This window comes from Euleptes europaea, chromosome 10, assembly GCF_029931775.1.
Source record: "Euleptes europaea isolate rEulEur1 chromosome 10, rEulEur1.hap1, whole genome shotgun sequence".
In the NCBI taxonomy this organism is placed as follows: domain Eukaryota; kingdom Metazoa; phylum Chordata; class Lepidosauria; order Squamata; family Sphaerodactylidae; genus Euleptes; species Euleptes europaea.
In genome coordinates, this window is record NC_079321.1 from 68981798 (window position 1) to 68998938 (window position 17141).

The following is a 17141-nucleotide window of genomic DNA, read 5'->3' on the forward strand; positions in this document are numbered from 1 at the left end:
TGTGGCTTTCCTGGGCAAAAAAGACCTTGCTGCTGTGATGAAAGCTCTGGTCATATCTAGATTAGATTACTGCAGTGGGTTTTACATGGGTCTGTTTTTGAAGAGTGTTCAGAAACTGCAATTAGTACAGAATGCTGTGATCTGACTCTTAATGGGAGTAGGTAGAAGGGGCCATATCACTCCGGTTTTATTCCACCTACACCGGCTTCCACTTTGCTTCCAGGCCCAATTCAGGGTGCCGGTATTGACCTTTAAAGCTCCATATGGCTTGGGACCACATATCTTAAGGGCCTCCTACTCCCACATAAACCTGTGCAACAATGCTGGGTCATCTTCAGGGGCACTGTTTTGGCTATCCCTTCAATTGAGGCTAAATGGGCGAGAGCCTGAGACCTTCCTTAAGTTCTCACCCATCTAGGCTTTTTCATACATGTATTTTAAGTGTTTGCCACCCTGAGGGCCATAATGGGCTAGAAACACTGCATAACTGCTTTAAATAAATAAAATAATAACATATGTTTTGAATTTCCTTATTTCAGAATATATGCAGTTTTCTGCATGGATGATCCAATCTTTATACATGGGTTTGAAATACATTGGTTTTTCTGGTCCATTCTAACTGTGAATATTTCGATTCTTCCTGTACATTTAGCCCTCCACAGTGTAGTCAGGATGGCTGTCTTTGTACGGGCCTGCTTTCATTTATGAGTTAACACAGTGATCCTCTGGCTCAGGAGCCACGTGTGGCTCTTTGACATGCCACCTATGGCTCTTCTGAACACTATTCCCCGATGTAGCACCTGTCCCAAGTTTTAAGAAAGACGAAGAAGAGTTGGTTTTTATATGCTGACTTTCTCTGTCACTTAAGGAAGAATCAAACCGTCTTATAATCACCTTCCCTTTCCCTTCCCCACAACAGACACCCTGTTAGGTTGAGAGAGCTGTGACTAGCCCAAGGTCACTCAGCTGGCTTCATGTGTAGGAGTGAGGAAACCAATCTGTTAGCCAAAATGCTTGGTTATGAATATTTATATGGGAGAATTAGCAAATCAATAACCGACAATGGGCATAACCTAAGCAGGATGCAACCTTTGTCTACCAGAGTCCGTACCGTGACCATAAAATGAGGCTGAAGCAATGGATTTTAAGTGCAAAAGGTTTTACCTGATAATATGTGCACAAGCAGTCCAATAACACATACACAACACACAGTCAGAGTCTAAGAAATAAAGGTAGGAGTACAGAGACGTTAGCCAATGTGGCAGGTTCCTTGAAGAAGGGTGATACTGCACCTGATCCAGTAGGGGGACGTCCGAGGTTCCATGCGGCTAAAAGTAAGAGAAAAATGGGGACGGGGGTTCCTGGGGCTCAACCAGCAAGGCGGGAGGAAAAGCATGGCAGAGCATTGCTCCACTCAAACCGGCAGAGTGGCAGCAAGTGTGTGTGTGGGGGTGGGGAGAAGCTGCCTAGTGTAAACTGGCATTCCCAGATATATCCTTCTGGGGGTGGGGGATGATGGGATTACTCCCTTGTGGTTCCCACTGTGAACAAAAGGTGTGCAAAACCTTAATGGTCGGCTATGGGGGGGGTGACGATGGGCAATTTAGACGGGCTAACCTGAACCATTGACTGAGCACATTCCAGGAGGATCGGGAGGCTTCAGTAGATGGGCCATCTAGTCTAAAACAAACGTTTGCTCAATGTTGCGTCCAGGTGACACATTCCTTTGACGCCTAAGGTGTAATCTCTGGCCACTGCTATCTCGGAGGCTTCCTATGAGTCGTTAGCCATGCAGATGGAGGGGTGTGGGGGGAATGACTGCGTACGTGTCAGATCGTCTCTTGTGAAATGACAGCTGCTGGAGACACGATCTGGGCACAGAGAGAGAAAAAATGGATTCCCTCTGGTTCTTCCTTCTTGCTAGTGCAGGGGCCTCTGTCCATAACGTCTGGGCTTGTGGCGGTGACACGTGTCTTTGCAGTTAACCAGGTAATACAGTCTTGGAAATGGCAACCAAGGGCTTACAAATCTGGTTCACCAGATTAGCATCTGCCACTCAAGTGGAAGAGTTGCCAGGTCCCTCTTTGCCACCGGTGGGAGATTTCTTTTGGGTGGAGCCTAAGGAAGGTGGGGCTTGGGGAGGGGAGGGACTTCAATTCCATAGAGTCCAATGGGCAAAGCAGCCATTTTCTCCAGGTGAACTGATCTCCATCGGCTGGAGGTCAATTGTAATAGCAGATCTCCAGCTGGTACCTGGAGGTTAACAAAAATCATGTATTATGCTGAACAGCATTACCTCATGCAAAAACAATACAAAAAAGAAAAAAAGAAAAAGAAACATGCTCAGCACAGGCATACAAAATAAACATTCAATGTAACATAAACCAAGAAAGCAAGGACGCAAACGGGGCAAAATGCTCCCAAAAAGGTTCTCAGTAGCAATCAAAAGTGAACGGGAAAAACCCGTTATCAAGGTCCAAGTCTCAAGTCTCAAGTCCTAAAAGTCCGTAGTAACAAAAGAAGGAAACAGAGGAGAACGTGTGGCTAGTCGTTGGTGCACGTTTCAAAGGCTTTCTTCAGCTCCAAGACTATAAGGCAACTGTGGCTTTTAAACCAAATTGATGTAGCCAGTTGTCCCGAAGACCGTCAGCTGCGAAGTAAAGGATTAAATGAATAATATTCACACAATATATGCATACATCATCATAAGCATAGGTTTAGAAATTGAGCTTACCCAAGAGCAATCATCTAGTAGCACATTGTCTTAAAGTTTGCGGTGAAAATGAGGGTAGGGTGGGGCTTAAATCGAGAAGACGACTTGACGTACAAAGGCATTTAAGGGGACATGACATGGAAAAATTAAACAAGGGAACCAGCAACGTCATGATATAGCCAATCACACAAAACATGATAGATCGAACTCGTTATTCAAGCCCTTTGGAATAAGGGTTTGGAATGCATAGATTAAGCGGGATTCTTGTTGTAATAATATTTTCTTAGCATCCTGTGTGCAATAAGGTTTGGATTTGAACTGCCAGAGAACAAAAAATAATAAATCCGTGTCAGAATGGTGTGCCTGGATATAATGTTGTACGAGGGGGGCCTCGAGGTTCCGTGCCCTGATCCGTGCCCTGTGCTCACCGATCCTGAGTCTGTTAGGGCGAGATGAGCAGCCAACATACATCAAACGGCACGGGCAGAGGACCGCGTACACAGTCATGGGTGTGCCGCAATTGCTGAACTGGCGTAGGGTGTAAGAAAATTTGGAGGCGGTGGAATGAACCTCTTTGATGGGTAAGCTGTAGGGGCACATGGAACAATGCCCGCATTTGTGATGACCCGTAATTGAAGGTGTTTCCTTAGTTTGAAGCACGTCTGTTTTAATGAGCATGTCGCGAATGGAGGCGGTCTTCCTCATACCCAATAATGGTGGCTGTTTACAGTCAGGGATATTGTGAAGTAAATGCCAATGGCGCAACATTTTCATGGCCCATTTTGAAAAAACTCACTTGTTTTCTTCTATGTTTTCCAATCACGTGTTTTGGTACAAACGGTATATTGATGACATCTGTGCTATACTGTACAGCTTGGAAGGGTACCAAGAATTCTCTTCTTGGCTGAATTCTTTACATAAATCTTTAACCTTTTCAGGCAATACCAACATTCAAGAGATTGCCTTTCTGGATGTCACTATCTTTAGACTCCACAACAATACATTAGCTGTCAAACCGTATACCAAATCCACTGATTCTGGTTCCAATCTTCATTTTTCTTCGTTCCATCCCCTACACTTGCGCTCCAATTTACCCTTTAGTCAGTTCCTGCGCATCAAAAGGAACTCCTCTAGAGAACAGGATTTTGTTGCTGCTGCAGAGGCATTAACATCAAGGTTTCACAGAAGAGGCTACCCTCCCACAATTGTTCAACGGTCTTTTGATAAGACCTTTCAAAAATCTCGCAGGCAACTGCTTACTAAAGACACTTCTGTCTCTTCCTCCGGAACGCATCACTCTAGGGTAGTAGCCTCATTCCAATTCTCACATCTAACCTATGATATAAAAAAGATCCTGTTGCGCCATTGGCATTTACTTCACAATATCCCTGACTGTAAACAGCCACCATTATTGGGTATGAGGAAGACCGCCTCCATTCGCGACATGCTCATTAAAACAGACGTGCTTCAAACTAAGGAAACACCTTCAATTACGGGTCATCACAAATGCGGGCATTGTTCCATGTGCCCCTACAGCTTACCCATCAAAGAGGTTCATTCCACCGCCTCCAAATTTTCTTACACCCTACGCCAGTTCAGCAATTGCGGCACACCCATGACTGTGTACGCGGTCCTCTGCCCGTGCCGTTTGATGTATGTTGGCTGCTCATCTCGCCCTATCAGACTCAGGATCGGTGAGCACAGGGCACGGATCAGGGCACGGAACCTCGAGGCCCCCCTCGTACAACATTATATCCAGGCACACCATTCTGACACGGATTTATTATTTTTTGTTCTCTGGCAGTTCAAATCCAAACCTTATTGCACACAGGATGCTAAGAAAATATTATTACAACAAGAATCCCGCTTAATCTATGCATTCCAAACCCTTATTCCAAAGGGCTTGAATAACGAGTTCGATCTATCATGTTTTGTGTGATTGGCTATATCATGACGTTGCTGGTTCCCTTGTTTAATTTTTCCATGTCATGTCCCCTTAAATGCCTTTGTACGTCAAGTCGTCTTCTCGATTTAAGCCCCACCCTACCCTCATTTTCACCGCAAACTTTAAGACAATGTGCTACTAGATGATTGCTCTTGGGTAAGCTCAATTTCTAAACCTATGCTTATGATGATGTATGCATATATTGTGTGAATATTATTCATTTAATCCTTTACTTCGCAGCTGACGGTCTTCGGGACAACTGGCTACATCAATTTGGTTTAAAAGCCACAGTTGCCTTATAGTCTTGGAGCTGAAGAAAGCCTTTGAAACGTGCACCAACGACTAGCCACACGTTCTCCTCTGTTTCCTTCTTTTGTTACTACGGACTTTTAGGACTTGAGACTTGAGACTTGGACCTTGATAACGGGTTTTTCCCGTTCACTTTTGATTGCTACTGAGAACCTTTTTGGGAGCATTTTGCCCCGTTTGCGTCCTTGCTTTCTTGGTTTATGTTACATTGAATGTTTATTTTGTATGCCTGTGCTGAGCATGTTTCTTTTTCTTTTTTTCTTTTTTGTATTGTTTTTGCATGAGGTAATGCTGTTCAGCATAATACATGATTTTTGTTCAGTTCCAGTGTGGTTTTGTATTTGAGCCCTCGTGCCGCCATTTTCTTTAACGCAGTTAAACACGGCACAGGTGTATCCGTTATTGTAGTACCTGGAGGTTGGCAACCCTAAGGATTGGGGAATCAAACCCAGTTCTCCAGATTAGAGTCCACCGTTCTAAACCACCGCTCTTAACCACCACACCATGCTGGCTGTACCTTGTCCATTAGAGCTTGTGATTGGCAGGTGGTTTCTATCTTGAAACAGCCACTGCCAGAGGACCTGGTAAGCTGCATGCCTCGAGTTGCAGCCCTGTTACCAAAGATGGCTGAAATTGAGTTTATTTTGGTTGATGGGAATAGCAAACGTGGCTTGCTACAAACTGCAGAGTGAGTACCACTGGACTAGCACAACAGAAAGGCAGCCATTTCCAGTCATCTGTGTTGGGTCTGTATTGGCTGGCTTTTCCCTCTTGACACCTGCACATTGTGTTTGCGCAGGTATATTCATGTGTGAACTGTATATTCTAATTTTTCTGTGAACCAGTTGAGCATTTGGAGTTTATTATACTGGGATCTATGAAGATCTTTGTGCAAATATGCTGTTCAACACATGGACATCAGGAGATTGGAATAGCTAGCATGATCCCCACCACTAAATGTAGATTGGAGTGTCTTCCTAGTCACTGGCTCAGAGACAAGCCCATGCAGATCCAAAACTGCAAGTTCTTGTGTTTTTTCAGTTCGTTATTAAACGAAAATGTTCGTTTGTATTTTTAAAAGGCCTTATAAGAATACACCTTACTTGCTTTTGTGCTTACATTTTCATTATAGCTTGCTTTTTAATGTAGCAATCATAATCTTAAAACCAGTTGGCAACAAATTCAGTGGCTTACAGATCTACATTTTGTCTCTGCAATCAATCACGGGTCTATTACCTGGCACTAGTTCAATTATTCCAGGAACTGTTGTTGGGCAATTCACAGGAAGGAGTCAAAATCTTCCCTTGGGCAGTTACTTGTAGCCCAGCTTCTGATACTGTCATTGACTGCATAGAAGCTAATGGTTGTACTGGTAAGTGAATAAGAGACAAGGCATTGTATCTTTCACTTGTCCCAGTCAACACTGTCTCTTGGTTTCCTTGCAACCAAAGATTTAATAGTTCTGTGTGACCACCCATGTTTGTTTGATTAAGAAGAAAGTAAACAAAACCCTTGCTGACCCACGCCCTAGCCTGGAATGACTTGGTGTCTGGCATAAATGCAGTGCTACTGTAGGACTGCAAGTGAAATATAAGGTTATTTGTATGTCTTATGTGCTATTTGTAGCAACTGCTTGCTTTTAAAATGCACCTGTTTTTCTTATTTGAGTTCCTAACCAAAGGCTTGGACTTCTGAATAAATTCTAATCTCATTTAGCTTAGCCACTTGATATTTTTCTGCTGGTAATTTTCTGCTAAAGGCTATAGGATCCTAACTTGTTACACTGGTGTAAGATGGGGCTTAGTGATGGTCATTTTAATGCTGCAATCCAAAGCTCTTTTACTAGCAAGTAAATCCCAGTGACCGTGGGTTTGCTTCTACATAAATATGCTTAGGACCACCTCTCATTTTGTACTTTTTATTATTTGGCAGTTTCATGCCTTTCATTTTGATAGGCAATGGTAGCATTTTCCTATCAAACATTCCCTGAATTCATTCTCCACAGGAAAAGTGCTCTGTTTATTTTGGCATTGTGTGTGTGAAAACTTGAGCAGTCATTTAGGGTGATTTTTGGCTGTTAATACCTTACTTAGTCAAAAAGGGCAAGAGTCCAGTAGCACCTTAAAGACTAACAAAAATATTTTCTGGTAGGGTATGAGCTTTGTGAGCCACAGCTCACTTCTTCTTCTGAAGAAGAAGTGAGCTGTGGCTCACGAAAGCTCATACCCTACCAGAAAATATTTTTGTTAGTCTTTAAGGTGCTACTGGACTCTTGCCCTTTTTGACTACTGCAAACAGACTAACACGGCTACCCACTGTGAAATACCTTACTTAGTATATGAATATTTTATTTTGGCCAGCTAAGTCCAAATAGTGTAGGTGTGTTTCTGCTGTCTGTTTTTGTATAGTCAGTTGTGACACTTGCGGCATAAACTAAAATAATTTGTACATTATAATCTTGCAAAAAATGTAATGTGGTGACCTGAGTTTACTGAGCTTTCTAAATATGCACTGTATCGCCCTATTAAAATGTATTTATGCAACTTTCAGCGAATATAGAAGGTGATGGGTATCTATATATACATGTGGGCGAAAGGAAAAAGAACAGTAGTATAAAGATCGAAGATTCTTCCAAATGGCAGTTTTCCATGGATGGTAGTGTAAGGTGAATCAGAACGCACCTCATAGAAAAAGCACTTGCATTTTTGAGGTGTTTGAGCAATATTCTCTGACTTTGTACTTAACTTTCTCCGACTAGAAGCAATAAGCATAGGATCTGGTGCAGTTAACTATGGATTGTTCTGTCTTTTCCTGTGATAAGGGCCTTTTATGCATGGGCTGTTTCCATTGCCACCCCCCCCCCCGACTACTTCAGGGCTTTGTTTCCTTGATGCATGTTTTCTCCAACCTTTAGACGTCTCCTCGCTCTCCCCACACATTTCCCCCACATTTTCTGGATGCTGTTTTAGCCCAAGTTTAAAGGCTGCCTTGATCACAAATCGAAGGCTGGTCCTGTGCATATTTGTCAATTCAGGTTTTTCTCCCCACACCCATTCTCACTTCTCCTTCCCAGTTGTCTTTCCCCCTCATCCAACCCCTCCCCTTGAAGCCATCTCTTTTTCTTTCTTTTTTATGAGGTCAGGGCTAACAAGAGAATGCTTGGATACTATGAGGCTGCTTATTTAGTCAGTTTCACAGTGAGTGTGTCAGTTTCAGACCTCGGCCGGATTGAACAGAGCAGGGCTGATTTGCCGCCCTCGCCTTATACTCATCCTCGGTGAGCACTCCCCCCTTGGTTCAGATGCGCTGCATTTTTACTGGGGCATGCAGAAATTTACTCTGAGTAATCCCAAGTACTCCAGGAATTTAATCAGGGGGGAAAGCCCCTGTGCAGAGTGATTTGAGAATTTGACTGCAAATACTGTTTATTGAGAGAGCAGCATATACAGCGGCAATAACCTGTTCATAAAAGACCAAGGACAATTAATGTGCAGCCCTACTTAAGCAAATAATTCTTCCTATGTAATGTTCCAACTGTGGTTCTGAATCCATGCTTTTGCAATGCAGGTTGAGGATTGGTCACATCTAGGCCAAATATTGGTACCTGCACAGTTTTAACTTTCTGCTAAGCTTTCTGGCTTCAGTTGATTGGATCTTGAATTGTATCACTATTCTTGTTTGGGTTTGAGTCCCACACCCATTTTTTTTCTACTGTACCTTCAGCCCAGTACAGATATGTAAGAAACCTATGCTGGGAGTTACTATTACAATATCATAGCACATCGTAAATGTTTACTTTTTCATTTTATTTAAACACCTGAACATTTTTTATTACTTTCACAATTATAGTATTGATGTCATAACCCAAGAGACCTGCTGGAGGTGGATCACAAAGTAAAAAATGCATTAATATTATAAAAACAACAACATAAGAATAAAACAAACCATAAAATGGCACAAATCAGCATTTAGCAGCTGAAAATTATATCCATAAAATTCCTGAGAACCAGACCATAAGAACAGCTTAAAAAGTTGGACACATACCCCCCCCCCCCAGTTAAAGTTCTGGATAAGAAGCAACATGTAGCACAGTGTGATACATGCAAGGTAAGTCTAAAGCAGGAGAACATTCAAAAGGCATTTGACTGAGGCATTTCCTTGACATACACTATTTTCTCTAAGCACTTTAGCTAGTTTTCTGCTTTTCTTCAGCCTGTATATCCAAGTGAGATCCCAAAAAAAGGGCTGTAGAAGGCTGAAAGTTAAACCCACATCTCCCTGAGGTGAAAAGGTTCACCCTATTTCCTGAGAAACCGCAAAATTAGAGGAATCTTCCATAGCAGCTATTTTGCAAAGTGCCTTTTTTTTCAAGCAGGTAGCAAAACCCATGAATATAAGCATTCATTTGCCTGTTACCTGGCAGTGGACAAACATCTGATTCATGAAGAAGAACTCCCCATGTGTAAACAGGTGTTCAGGTAAAAAATATTTGGGGCCTTTTCTTTTCTACCAGAACAAATAAATGTCTCTTAGTCTATTTCTAAAATAGGATGATTTTTTTCATTTCAGTTTGCTTTACTAAAATGGTATGTTAGAACTTCTTGGTAGCTTATGTTCTGTATTCATCTTAAAAAAAATTCTGATCCTCATACATCAAGATCTCATTTGTCTGTTATAAAGGCAAAACTCCCTCTTCTTTTGTTATATTTTAAGGTGTATGGGTGCACACTCTTAGGTCATGTCCTTGTCGAGAAACGTTAATACAAACAACAAATTAGACAGGATCAACTCTTAAAGTACAAGATTCTTCTAAAATACAAGAGCCAGCGTGGTAGTGGTCAGAAGCAGCGAACTCTAGTCTGGAGAACTGGGGTTCATTCCCTGCTCCTCCACATGAGCAGCAGACTTCAATCTGGAGAACCAGATTGGATTCCCCACCCCTCCACATGCAGCCTGCTGGGTGACCTGGGGCTGGTCGCAGTTCTCTCAGGACTCTCAGCCTCACCTACCTCGCAAGGTGTCCGTTGTGGGGGTGGAGTGATTGTAAGCCACCTTGCTTTACTAAAATGGTATGTTAGAACGTCTTGGTAGCTTATGTTCTTGATAGCTTATGTTCTTTTGGTAGAGAAAAGCAGGGTATGAAAAACCAACTTTTCTTCTTCTTAACGTTTCACTGGTGCCTTGTGACATTATGGTAGTCACTGCATCCTGAATGGGGCATCCTGATAGGAATTAGAGGAGAGGGGTGGGGAGAGAGACAATACTGGTGAGTACAGTACTAGTCGTGAGTACGGTACTAATAGAACATAGGAAGCCAGAGAACAGCAATTATGTGATGAATACCAGAAAAAGGTCTTAAAGCTCTCACAACCGAAGAACTGCCTTGCTGCAGAGGTTACTGGTCTTGAAAGGTTTAGTGGCAGAAGAGTGAGAATGCTGATGGAGTGCTCTTTACACCATTACATATATTCCCAATACATTTGTAGCTACTAATAACAACGATTTGTTGCTTTCTTCATAAAGCAAATAACTTTGTCATTTTGGCATAGTTTTAATCAGTGATGCTCAACTGTATCTCCCTATATTTTAGCTATATTTAGCAAATAACTTTGTAATTTTGGCATAATTTGAATCAGTGATGCTCAACTATCTCCCTATATTTTAGCTATATTTTAGCAAATAACTTTGTAATTTTGGCATAATTTGAATCAGTGATGCTCAACTGTATCTCCCTACATTTTAGCTATATTTTAGCTATATATATTTTTCTTAGTTGATAAAACAATTCAAGGAGCTATTGAATGGGAATTTTTGAGAGAAATCTACTCAGAAGTAAGAGATGTGTCATTCAGCGGGGCTGACTCCGCTAAACACGTTTATGGATTTTCTGAAGTGGTAATCCATGGTACAGAAGGCCACCGTGACTGACTGACGGCACGATACAATGACAAAAGTTAAAAATAAAAGTGGGTAAGCTGTTAATGTAGTACTTCATAAGACAGAAATAGAAAATCACGCAGTCTTTGAGTTACTAGTGTAAAAACGCCCTTATGTATACCTCCCCACAGTGTGTGAATACAGTGTGTAAATACCTCAAGTACAAATTAGCATTAGCTTCATTGCTTTTTGGCAGTGTGATCTAATCCAGCTATTTTACTGTGCTTTGTGGTCTTTCTGTCTCTATTAAGTTGGATTCGGCCACATTCCACTCTTACTAAAAAGTGAAGTTGGTTAGGAACTCTGCAGATATTGAGATGAGGATAGGAAGATAGGAAAAGGCTCCTATCTCTGACCCCATTACTGGGACAAAGTAAACTGTCTATCATTCCAAAGATAGGTAGTGGGGAAGAAGACCTGTCTGAGGCACTGATCAATTTCCACTGACCGTTTTCTCCATTATTGGCAAACGAGAGTCGCTCATTCCGGTGCAGAAAAATAACGTGTTTCCCTTGGGGTCAACAAAACCAAAACATGCCCATCATTGACACCAGGGGCCATATTTCTAACAAGAATTTCCATGGACTGAGTGAATGAATGAATGAGAGAGAGGGAGGGAGTACACACAGGCTCACACAAATACTTCAGCATGCATCTGCCTCTCATAATGACAGGCATTTTGCTAATAATAAAAAGCTATATTAACTATTCAGAACATGTTCAGCATCAGTAGTAGATTACCTTGTCCAAAGTGAGGGCATAATTTGTTGTTTGTCCCATGCAGATTATGAAAAGCGTATAAACGCTCCTGGCTTTCCCACAGCAGTTTAATAAACACCAGTCTTCTAAAATGTCACTTGCAGTTCATGCCTGTGTCAAAGAGCAAATATGTGATCCGTTCACAGTATTTTCACATGCATTTGATTCTGAGGTGGCAGTTTGCTTCTAGTATTTAAACTATTTATTTTTCATATTTCTAATAATGGTGAGATTGAAAATGTGCCTGTAAAATGCATCTCTGTGCATGTTGCTATGAAAAGTTGGTCAGCATGGCAGGAAGTTAGGTTTTGCTGAGTATTGCAATTAAATTATCCTGTGCTGCCTGTCCCACCTTTAGATATGCTACAGAATTCCTGCGTAGTCAGTCCAAGTGCACAGCAGATGTGCCATGCTGAGGCCCATCTTTCTGTTCAGATTGTGCAGACAGAAACTGGCTTCCTCACCACTGTTGTTGGACTGTTCTTGTCTTACTCAGTCACCAGAAGGCTCTAGAAGAGCTGCCAAAATGTCAATGTGCTACTCCACTTACCCACACATTGATTCCTACTTCCCAACACTGGAGCCCCTACTTCCCAACATTGGAGCCCCATAATGAAAGATGGACACTCATTAACATTACACTAATATTTGACATCACACTATTTTAGATTTTTGTTTCTGGAAATGCGGATGTTTATTCTGGTTGAAGTGTTTTTTAAATATTAATTTGACAGTCGTTAAACATTACCATTTACTTAAGAACTGGTACTTTACAGTGGTGGAATGATCTGTCCTTTCTAGAATATCCCCCCAAAAACTTTTTCATTGTGAGAGTGTCTATTGTGCAGCAGAGTTTACTGCTTTGCAAGGGAATAAGTTCATCCAGTTGTTAGCTACAAGCTGAAGATCATCACTAGCATGCTGACTTCTTGTTCCTTCTGCACCTGCCAGAATTCAGATCTGTCCTTCATACAAATTATTTTGTCATGTTCCACTTTTTCAGGAGAGGTAAGCAAAGCCCCGTTGTCACTTCCCCCAAGGAGAAAATTAGGAGGCCAAAATATTGTGATTAATGGCTGCAGTGGCAGAAGGTTACAGTGCTAGTAGAATATGCCAGAGATTGAACGACCTCGCATTATTTGGAAGTTCACATCTCTGTCTAAATGTTCACTTCGGAAGAAGTTTCAGGGAGGTCATTCAAATCTTGTGAAGTAGTAAACAGGCTAGTTTTACCAACAGGAAAATAAATAATATTTGAATTAGTTAGTGTTTCCTACAAGTGCTAAAACATCCTGCAATTAGGGGCAGATTCCATGGAAAGTGAGGAAGAGCAGTGGAAGAATCTGTGCATGAGGCACAAAGGGATGTTTTAGTTTGTTTTAATATTATTATTTTTTTGCCAGTCTTAACAGTGGATGTAATATGAATCTTGTAATGGGAAAATTACAGAAAATACCAATTTATTTTCCTTAATCATATGGGGAAATTGAACAGAATTGCTTTCTGGATTTCAGCTACCAGCCAGGACTGCTGCAGTATAATTAACAGAAAATGAAATCCAATTATCAAAAACTCTAGAACTCAGTTCAGTTCAGCAGAACCCTGTATTTCCCCTCATTTAATGTTTATTTGATATGGTCCCTGCAATTACTACTAATAGACACAGCAGATAACTCACCATCTCTTACATCTTTAGCCCTGTTTGGCACTGCCCTTCCTGCTCTTCCTATCACTCATGTGTATAAAGAGTTAAGATGGCTCCCCCCCCCCCAAAAAAAAACCCTGTCTGCAATCAGTTGAAATTGTGGAATATGAAAGCACGGTAAAATTTACCCTGTTAACATTGCTAGATTCTTCAGTCAACTGTCTTTCTATGAGGTTTCAGTAAGTTTATAGGCTGCTATAATCCTATTCACAAAACTTCACCTGAACCCCCTAGATGTGGAGACTATATAAATCTTGAAAATGGTGGTTTAAAAATAATAGTTGCTACTTTTAAAATGCATATCAAGGAGCCAAACTGCTGTGTATCCTTCCACATGGTCAGTTAGAAGTATGGGTTAGAATATTGTAGAATGGATGTAGGGAAAGATTCAAAAACATTCAGCACCTACAGAAAATAGGTTTCTGTGTAAACAGTATTTGTCTCAGAAAGAGTGATTTTCTAGAAATAATATGAAACATGCTTATTTATGTACATATATGAAGATATTGCTATGGCTTGTTTAACCATTCTCATGTAATACCTTGATGAAGGTTTATGGAGGGAATGGTGGAAAGGGTATCTGTCTATGAGAAGAGAGCTTTCTTCATCAAATTTCAAAGAACTTGTTAGCAGTGTTAGCCGAAATGCGCTTTGAATGGGGAATTAGCTGCGCAAACGGTAATTATAATATTTATACAGTGGAATGCAACCAATGTATACCAGAGATGGAATCGGTTACCTCAGAATAATAACAGAGACAGGGATTCCAAATTAAAAGAGTTTATGTTTTTCAAGCATTCAATGGTACAACACAAACATACACAGAAAATCTAGGAATCAAAGGGAGGAGAAGAGAGACAATTGCCCATGTGGCAGGAAACATTGACAGATTATACTGCACCTTTCCTGTAGAGGAGATGTCCTGAGTTCTGTAGACCAAGATTCGGGGTTAGAGGGGCAAGGAATAGGGGTTCCCATAGTCTCGGCCAGCAAGGCGAGAGGGGGAGCATGACCAGGCTGCGCAAAACCCAACTCACAGAGAGACAGCAAATATGCCAGGGAAAGACCTAAGGGTTGCCTTATGGACTGTGGGAACCCCAGTTATACTGTTTTTCTGGGGACAGGGTGATTGGATTACTCTTCCGTGGTTCCTGTGTGACAAAAGGTGACAAAAGACCCTAATGGTCGGCTGCCAGGTTGGGGTGAGGGTGATTTGGCAAAGACTATTCTAATTCCAGTGACTTGTGCAACACCAGGAGAGACCGGGAGTCTCTGCAGATTGGATTAATGATCTAAAACAAAAGGCGCGATCTTGCTCTGTTCGGGGATCGTCACTTTGCATTGCTGGAGGGACGACTCATCGCTGATATCAGGATGTCTGCCGATGGTCCATTAATCGCTGATGATGAAGCAATGGGAGGAGGGTGTTGGCGAAGGCTACGTGCTTGTGCGCTTTCTGCGAAATGGCTTCTGCTGGAACAGAGGTACACACAGGAAATGGAGTCTCTCTGGTTCACTGGAGAGGTGGACCTGGCTTCTGTTTCTCAGCTGCCGGCTCCGCGGGGTGCATAGGAGCTGTCGTGTCAGTTTCACTGGCGTGAGAGAGCCTTTCCCCATAGCGTTTGGGGCTAGGCACGCGGCAGGAACAGCGTGCGCACGTATACCTGGGGTTGCCATGACCAGTCCGAAGTTTGGGCACTCCTTTAGGCAACAGCAGTGTATGTCCAAACACCCAATTCATTTAATTTGATTTTGTCTAGTAAACCAATACAAAATTCCTTTGTTGGCTTTACTTTTTAGCGGAAGTACTTTTGAATTCATTCAGATTTTTGTTTTTCAAAGATTTTAGAGGATTTCCTCTTGTCTCTCATTTATAAGGCAAGCAAATAATATCTGATGGTAACCACAGCTGAATAACATGCCAAAAAATGTTCTCAAAATATATGTTCTCTGGCAGCTCATCTTGTGTTAATTATACATTTGGTTTGATGGGTAAAAACAGAGGAAAACACCGTTTTAGCAAATACTCCAAATAATGCAAGTGATTTTTTGAAATGTGTTAGTTAATGTATTCCTTTATATTCAGATAATGAAACCAATTTTGAACTCTCAACAATTGTAATGAAATATTTTAAAAGTGATATTCTTAGAAGTGGCAGGAAATAACATGTTTCCCAACACTGCTGTCTAGACTGACCTCTATTTTGCAAAGTAGGGTTAATGTAACCATCTCTTGGCCTTTCCTATATTGACACAAAGCCCTCCTATAACCAAAGTCTTCTTGTTGGAGTAAATAGGCTAGATCCTGAAGTATATCCCTCAAGACAGACAGCAAATCCAAATAGCAGCCTAAAGCAGTAATCGGCCTGTGGTAATGGAATGAGTCATTAAAGAGGTGCTCTGAGAGGAATCGAAGGCCTAAAACTTGACCAGCATTAGAATGAAACATAGAGGTTTCATTCATACTTTTGACAACTCCCCGACTGGAAAAAAATTAAAACCAACAACAACAAAATAGCATTTCAAAAATAGAAAACAAAACAACTGCTGTGAAACAGCCAGCCAGGTACAGAAACAAGCTCGGGATGCAAGATCTATTTGTACATGCAGATACTTCCGTCCTTCTCTGCCCCTCCCCATAACCTTATTGACCTTCTCAGAAATATTCCAGAGTGCTTCCTACATGAACATTCAAGTTTTGAATGTAAGCTTTTATCACAACAGTCTTGAAGGAGACCTAAAGCTACTAATGGGACAGATTTGACACAGTTGTAAATAAATGTCTGAAGTTAATTTGGGGACCAACAGAAGATCAAATTACAAATGGGTCCAGTACTTATAAATAATCTGGATGAGGGTGTGGAGGAACTACTCATTAAATTTGCAGATGACACCAAATTGGGAGGAGCAGCGAACACACCAGAAGATAGAGACAGAATTCAATGAGATCTGAAAACACTGGAAAAGTGGGCAGATGTGAACAAGATGCAATTCAACAAGGACAGGTGCCGAGTTCTGCATCTGGGTAACAAAAATTAGGGACATGCATACTGGATGGGAGATACACTTCTGGATAGCAGTGTGTGTGAACAAGATCTTGGGGTACAGGTGGACTGTAAGTTAAATATGAGCAGCCAGTGTGACGCAGCGACAAAAAAAGCTAATGCGATCTTGGGGTGCATCAGCAGAGGCATAACATCCAAATCGCAAGATGTCATAGTTCTGCTGTACTGGTTGGGCCGCACCAGGGGTATTGTGTTCAGTTCTGGAGTCCTAACTTCAAAAAAGATGTGAACAGAAGGGACCAGGTGCAGAGGAGAGCGATGAGGATGATCAGGGGCCTGGAGACCAAGCCCTAATAATAGTAAAAGGCAGCAAATGCCAAAAAGCTGTTTCCTTCCTAATTTGGGTATCACTATGAGGAAAGGCTGAGGGAGTTGGGAATGTTTAGTCTGGAGAAGAGGTTGAGGGAGGAGATGATTGTGCTCTTTAAGTATTTGAAGGGCTGTCACTTTGAGGAGATCAGGGAGCTGTTCCTGTTGGCAGCAGAGGATAGGACTCGCAATAATGGGATTAAATTGCAGGCAGAAAGGTACCGGTTGGATATTAGGAAAATGTTTTTTACAGTAAGAGTTGTTCAACAGTGAAATCAGCTACCTAGGGAGGTGGTGAGCTCCCCCCAACTGGCAGTCTTTAAGCATAGGCTGGACAAACACTTGTCAGGATTGCTCTAGGCTGATCCTGCATTGAGCAGGGGATTAGACTAGATGGCC

At 41.8% G+C, this 17141-nt stretch overlaps 1 protein-coding gene across 1 annotated transcript in view; it reads left to right on the top strand.

Moving 5' to 3' along the window:
• NT5DC1 (5'-nucleotidase domain containing 1) overlaps positions 1-17141 on the top strand; it is a 125402-nt gene that overhangs the window by 28642 nt on the left and 79619 nt on the right. The gene's annotated exons all lie outside the window — the stretch shown is intronic.